Raw genomic sequence first — 8099 nt, 5'->3', positions numbered from 1 at the left:
ATACACCAGAAATACATCCACACGTGGAACAACTCCTACAGAACTCCTACTGAAGGCTGGCAGAAGACCTCAGACCTCCCAAAAGGCAAGAAACTCCCCACGTACCTGGGTAGGTAAAAAAAAAAAAAAACACCTGTTTTTAAATAACTCAAGGATCAAAGAGAAATTGAATGAAAATTGAAAAAGACTTAGAGAGTAGTAATAAAAATATAACATACCAGAATTATCAAATGCTCAAGGTTTTACATGTGCACTTGGGGAAAGGAATACTGTACTAACCATCAATGTTTAGCATATGTGTTAAACAGTATTTTCTGTTAAACCTGTTAGAAAAAAAACAACAGAAAACTTCTGAAATGCAATTAGTCCTGTTACAATGAGGGAAATATATAGCTAGTAACTATTCTGAGTGGTCAGTGCCATACCAGTTAACCCTCAGAAAGAATCATCCTCTGGGTTCTGCTTTGGCTCTCCCTAGACACCCCAGAAACCCACCCCATACCACTGCTAGCCAACTCTAAGTGACTGTAGGCAGTCACTTCCAAGGAGGCCACTCAATGCCTCCCAATCTGCAAGTCTAATTTAAGCCAGCCTATTGCAGGTCCTGGATATAGGTCCCTGTCCCTGTACGTCTCCCAGGACAGGGCTACCTGAACCATGGTCCAGTTAATAAGTGCCCAGTGTTTGGCCCCCCAAGACAGTGGCTACCCACCACTACTCAGTACACCTCTGTAGTCACCCTTGTTTGTGGCCACTTGTGGGAACTGCAGCCTCCATGCAATCTTGGCACCAAGAGCGTCAGGGAATAACAGAGAGAGCAGGCAGGCAGTAATAGGTCACAATGAAGGCATCAGCCAGGTGTTGTGGCCTCTGCTGGCACTCTGGCACTGGAGCATAAGAAAAATCGGGTGCTAAGGGATGACTGAGGTGCATTTGTTCTCTTTTTCCATCCATGTTTTATTTCACCTTCCTTTCCTGTGACGAGGTTTTGTTTTTGTTTTTTAATCCCAAACATCCTCCCACCATGGGCATTAAAATTTGTTTTAGTAATAAAATGAATAATTAATGCTTGTACATTGCCAGGCACCATTCTAAACATTTATTAACTCATTTGGGAATTGTAATTATCATCATTATCCTCTTTTACGGATGAGGAAACTGAGACAGAGAGCCAAGATTCAAACACAGGAAGTACCACAGAGCCCATGTGTTTAACCACCACATTATGTTGTCTCATCCAGCCTGAATGGCTGAGGTCAACCTACTTATACATGTCATTCCAATAAATGATTTTTGTATAATACAGATAACAGATATATAAAACCTTAGACAATATTTTAAAGGCTAGAAAAAAATGTTAATAAAATTGCTGTTAGTTCCACAGAAGACAACAAGGGATTCAGTATCAACACCCATCCTTTCCTAATTTTAGGAAAAAGTTTTCTGCTTATTGAGACAAGTTACCTAATGACTATCAATTTATTGGAAAGGGATTGGAGGAATTTGATGGATTTCCCCTATGTTAAACCAGGGCTCAGGTAGCGGCATCATTTAGCTAGTGACAGCTGTATAAAACAAAACCAACAATTATTAAAATCAGCTAATTTGGAGATGAGTAAAAAGATTTAACATAGTGTTTGCCCTTACATTACCCGGAAATCAGTTTTACAAGATACATAAACACACTTATCTATATATATAATTAAAGAATAATAGAGAATATTTGAAATGTATATTCTTGTAACTGTTTTAAATCTTCAGAATACCATTCCTAGCTCGGTGTTTCAACATAAATGAATGCCATAAAAATAATATTTAGTGGAAAATATGCTAGTTGAAAAAGAATACATACCACCTGCTACCAGTTGTATAAACTTTAAAAGTGTGAAAATACAAATAATATATTATTTGATAACACATACACATGTAGTGAAATTTATAAAAGCCAAAGGAATAATAAATATAAAATCCAAAATAAGACTCCTTATTGGGAAGGAGAGAAATGCATCAAAGAGAGAAACATAGAAGGCTTCTTCTGTTCTGTTTCTTTCTTGAGCAGGGTATTGAAATACAGAGATGCTCATTTTATTATTTTCTACATTTTATATTTATAATGTGCTGTTTTGTATGAATTGTTTCGTTAAAATTTAATCTTTGTTAATGCAAACTAGCCTTTCTGCTTAAGATCTGGGAGGAAGGGGCTTCCCTGGTGGCGCGGTGGTTGAGAGTCCGCCTGCCGATGCAGGGGACACGGGTTCGTGCCCTGGTCCAGGAAGATCCCACATGCCGCAGAGCGGCTGGGCCCGTGAGCCATGGTCGCAGAGCCTGCGCGTCGGAACCTGTGCTCCGCAATGGGAGAGACCACAGCAGTGAGAGGCCCGTGTACCGCAAAAAAAAAAAAATGATCTGGGAGGGAAATAATAGCATTTAAGTGGACAATGAGAGAGAAGCAAAAAGACTTTATCCCCATATTTATGGACAAACACCAGATCTAGATAGATTACTTAGATTACTCTCATTCAAAGATGAGCACATAGAGTTCTTAATTGCAAACAAGATAATCTACTCTAGCTTGTTTAAATACAAAGTATTTATTGAGGGGTACAGATAATTAATGAGGCATTGGGAAAACTGAAAAAACAGACTCCAGGCTGACTTCCAGGAATAACTCCCCCAAAACTACTCTGTATATTGGACTACCACACTATACAGTAAAAATTGCTGCAAAATAAATTTAAAAGCTTTCACAATCTCTAGTTCTATAACAAAGCAGTATTAGCCACTATTTATATCAGCAAAATTATATTCCTGCCTCTCTCCCATGTAACTCCGCTCCAAATCAAAATCTCACTGAAGTGTATCTGTTTGGTGAAAGTAAATCATATCTGGAACCCCAGTTGCAGAGGAATCTAGAAAATATAGTTCTGCTTTCCAGCCACTACAGCACAGGCCACTACAACAATGCCAGAATGCCATTGGAATAGGTGTTGAACAAACCAATCCACATATCCACTGCAGTGAGTAAACTGAAAAAAGCAAAAATAAGATAAGATCAACGCCAAATTAAAATAAAAGCAAACAGACTTCCCAGCTCCACCCTCAGTATGGGACTTTTAGGGTTTGAGGGGATCAAAAGCTCTAAAGAACTAGGTAGTAGTGGGCTACGGATGTGGTTATGGTGTGATAAGCTGTGGCAAGGGTCTGTGCATGTTTTTGTTCATAAATGACAACCTGTGGGGGGGTGGGGAAAGGGCTCCAAGTCCTTGTGTTGGACTCCTCCTCCCAAATTCCTGTGGAAAAGATCCAAGCAGTGTAATAGAGAAAAGTTTGTGTCATCCCAATCATCCTCAATATCTAAGAGAAAGCTTGCAACCTCCTGGATTCGTGATTAACATCTCATGATCCAAGGTGGGTCTGCTGTCAAACTGTTTTGGAAATCAGAGCAGGACATCACTCACATAGCTGAATATCAAAAAGCATGTGCAGGGCTTCCCTGGTGGCGCAGTTGTTGAGAGTCCGCCTGCCGATGCAGGGGACACGGGTTCGTGCCCCGGTCCAGGAAGATCCCACATGTCGCGGAGCAGATGGGCCTGTGAGCCATGGCCACTGAGCCTGCGCGTCCGGAGCCTGTGCTCCGCAATGGGAGAGGCCACAACAGTGAGAGGCCCACATACTGCAAAAAAAAAAAAAAAAAAAAAAAAAAAAAAAAAAAGCATGTGCAGGAAATGACACAAAGGACAGCAGAGTAAAAGAGTGTAAGCCTTTGACTCACAATCAGCTACAATATCCAAAATGAAGCTCGATATCTTCTAGTTTCACCACTGTTTCATGGATCCAAGCTGGGGCTGGAGTCAAGGATGTCCCAGAGTTTTTGTTTTGCTTTGTTTGAGGAGGATGGATGGGTTAGTACACATCAACGATGTCAAATCACTGATTTCAAATCAGTGATTGGGGGGTGGGCTATCGGATAAATTGAACAGAGAACCATCAGGTGGAGGGATGGGTAGAGGTATGGACTTACCTTATGTTATATCTCAAAATAATTTCAAAAAGAATTAAAGAGATAATACCAAAAAGTAAAAACGAACAAAATTACTATGAGAAAATAAAGGTTAAAAACTGATCTGATATCAGGGTGGGAAAGAATTTTCTATGTATATAAAAAGTTAAGAAAGAAACTACTAGGAAAAATATTTGACTACATGAAATTAGAAACTTCTGAACTTCAAACATTATGAATAAAATTTAAAAGCAATTCCAGTTTCCATAATGGAAGAATAGTTTTCATAGGACTAACCATTCCACAGATAACAGTGATAAATTCTGGACAAAATATTTTTTTAAAAAATCTGTTTGAAGGCACTGAAGAGCAATTAAATTAGATAGAAAATAAAGAGGATTCAAGCCTTGGAAGAAGTAACCACAATGTGTAATATCTTCACTCTGAGGGCACTGACCAGTCAAACCCTCAGGCATATAAACTCATGCTGAAAACCAGTCTTATACCTCATGCATCAGGGTAGAGTTTAGAGCTGCCAAATTGGCTGGAAATTAGAGTAAATTTCAGAAAGGAGGGAGCATCATTAGGGAAAAGCAAATCCACAAATGAATCACCTGTCATATATTTGGCTCACCCTTGAACCTGATATGTACTGATTTGAGGGAGGCCAGGGTGAAAATAATAGCTAGAAGGCTAAAAGACTACTGAGCAGAGATTTCAAGAACTTCCCCACCAGAGGAGGACAAAACACTGGAAATGACATAAATGTTCAAAAATAGGAGATTAAAAATATTACGGTGCAGCCATATAGTATAACACAATGAAGTCATTAAAGTAATGTTTTAGACTAATATTTAATAAATATAGAAATATTCACATGTTTAAGTAAACACTCAAGTAGCTTAAAAAAACAGTATGTACCATATGATTCCAACCTTGCATTTTAAAAATGCCAGAGATAAACATACAGCAAAATATTAATAAGGATTTCCTGGATGATGAAAATATGGGTGCCTTTTATTTCTTCGTGATTTGCTTATTCTCCATATTTTCTATAAGGACTATATATTACCCTTATATTCAGGAAAAAATATTATCTTTTTAAAAAATTAGCATATACTTTGTACCAGGTGCTAGTGCAAGGCACTACTTCGAAGGACTCTAGGGCTGCAAAGCGTCTCAAAAACTGTACTTTGGGGCTTCGCTGGCGGCGCAGTGGTTGAGAGTCCACCTGCCGATGCAGGGAACACGGGTTCGTGCCCCGGTCCGGGAAGATCCCACATGCCGCGGAGCGGCTGGGCCCGTGAGCCGTGGTCTCTGAGCCTGCGCGTCCGGAGCCTGTGCTCCGCAACGGGAGAGGCCACAACAGTGAGAGGCCCGCGTACCGCAAAAAAAACACAACAACTGTACTTTGGCTCCTCCATTTTACAGATGAAGAAACCGCAGCCCAGAGAAGTTAAATGACTTGCAAAAAAGCAAACCATTCGTTAGTGATAAACAAGCAAACAAAAAAAAACAGGTCTTCTGATTGTCAGACCAGTGTCTCATTTCTCTGTATCTGGTTTAGACATAAAATCTTGGTTTATTCCTCATCACCCCTTGTAGGGGAGGTTGTTTCATAAAGTTGCATACTTTCATGTAGTATGGCAGTAGAAAGAGTGTGGGCTTGAGAATTTAGGCTGTCCCCTACTGAATAGCAATATACACAGGAGGAAGAAAGAAGGAGCGCCTAGAGAATCGTCGATAACAAGGAGAAGGAGAAGATAAGGAAAGGTGGAATCTGGAATACAGGGCTTAAGGCAGAGCCTGAATCCTGGGTTGCTCTTCCAGAGGGCAGCAGGAAATAATGGGGATGGGAAAAGATACACTCAGTGGTAGGCCCATTCAAAGCAGTTCACGTGGAAACATGATTGCAGGATTAATGATCCAATGCATTTAACGCAGAACCAGGGTCAAAACAACCATACCTACTAGTACTCTTGCCCATCATCCAGGAAATTCACATGCAAGAGACGTTCTCTTGGAGAGAACCCAAAGTTGTTTACGATTAGTTTTTGTCTCGGCAGTGAGAGAGAACAAAAAAGTTCTTCTATCTCCCCTTCTGGGAATCGAACGCCAATCTCCTACCTGACAAGCCAGGCCAGACCAGGCCACTCACCAGTATGCCGATGAGGAAAACAACAGTAGAGGGTTTTAGATCATTGCTTAGGAAGTTACTTCTAAACTGCCATAGCAATTTATTCCTTGAAAGACTGTTGGTTGCTGGTCAAGTTGTTATTTTACTGTATCTAGACTGTCACGTTGCAACTGAAACATAATGGGAGCTCCACAGGTAGTTTAAAATTTCTAATAGCCACAGTAAAAAGTAAGAAGAAACAGGTGATAATTTTAAATATATATCTGACTTAACCCAATATTATGAAATATTATTTCAACATGTAACTAATACACAAATATTAATTAGATTTTGCTGTTGTTCTTAGTTTTCAAACGGGTAAGGATTTTACACTTACAGACAGCACATTTCTACACAGATGTTAAATTTTCGTTGGAAAAATTTGATTAATATTTAGATTTCATGACACTTACAGTTGAAAAAGTGGATTTACATATGAAAGCTGTTCCTAACATACTTAAACGTTCTGCAGTAGCTGGATTGAGTATCTGTTTACATTTTTACGTCGATTTATTTCAATTACTTAATTAATTTCAATTAAATAGACTTAAAAATGCAGTTCTACAACAGCCAGCTCTACCCACCACCAGTCCCTCCCATCAGGAAACTTGCACAAGCCTCTTAGATAGCCTCATCCACCAGAGGGCAGACAGCAGAAGCAAGAAGAACTACAGTCCTGCAGCCTGTGGAACGAAAACCACATTCACAGAAAGATAGACAAAATTAAAAAGCAGAAGGCTATGTACCACATGAAGGAACAAGATAAAACCCCAGAAAAAGAACTAAATGAAGAGGAGATAGGCAATCTTCCAGAAAAAGAATTCAGAATAACGATAGTGAAGATGATCCAGGACCTCAGAAAAAGAATGGAGGCAAAGATCGAGAAGATGCAAGAAATGTTTAACAAAGACCTAGAAATTAAAGAACAAGCAAACAGAGATGAACAATACAATAATTGAAATGAAAAATACATTGAAGGAATCAATAGCAGAATAACTGAGGCAGAAGAACGGATAAGTGACCTGGAAGACAGAATGGTGGAATTCACTGCCGCAGAACAGAACAAAGAAAAAAGAATGTAAAGAAATGAAGACAGCCTAAGAGACCTCTGGGACAACATAGACGCACCAATATTCACATTATAGGGGTCCCAGAAGGAGAAGAGAGAGAGAAAGGACCCGAGAAAATATTTGAAGAGATTATAGTCAAAAACTTCCCTAACATGGGAAAGGAAATAGCCACCCAAGTCCAGGAAGCACAGAGAGTCCCATACAGGATAAACCCAAGGAGAAACACACCGAGACACATCGTAATCAAACTGGCAAAAATTAAAGACAAAGAAAAATTATTGAATGCAGCAAGGGAAAAATGACAAATAACATACAAGGGAACTCCCATCAGGTTAACAGCTGATTTCTCAGCAGAAACTCTACAAGTCAGAAGGGAGTGGCATGATATACTAAAAGTGATGAAAAGGAAAAACCTACAACCAAGATTACTCTACCCAGCAAGGATCTCATTCAGATTCAATGGAGAAATCAAAAGCTTTACAGACAAGCAAAAGCTAAGGGAAATCAGCACCACCAAACCAGCTCTACAACAAATGCTAAAGGAACTTCTCTAAGTGGGAAACACAAGAGAAGAAAAGGACCTACAAAAGCAAACCTGAAACGATTAAGAAAATGGTCATAGGAACATACATATCAATAATTACCTTAAACATGAATGGATTAAATGCTCCAACCAAAAGACACAGGCTTGCTGAATGGATACAAAAACAAGATCCATATATATACTGTCTACACAAGGTCTATGTGTCCACTTCAGACCTAGGGACACATAAAGACTGAAAGTGAGGGGATGGAAAAAGATATTCCATGCCAATGGAAATCAGAAGAAAGCTGGAGTAGCAACACTCATATC

This window comes from Neophocaena asiaeorientalis, unplaced genomic scaffold (assembly GCF_003031525.2).
Source record: "Neophocaena asiaeorientalis asiaeorientalis breed wild unplaced genomic scaffold, Neophocaena_asiaeorientalis_V1.1 scaffold156, whole genome shotgun sequence".
Classification (NCBI taxonomy): domain Eukaryota; kingdom Metazoa; phylum Chordata; class Mammalia; order Artiodactyla; family Phocoenidae; genus Neophocaena; species Neophocaena asiaeorientalis.
This window is presented reverse-complemented; position numbering follows the sequence as displayed.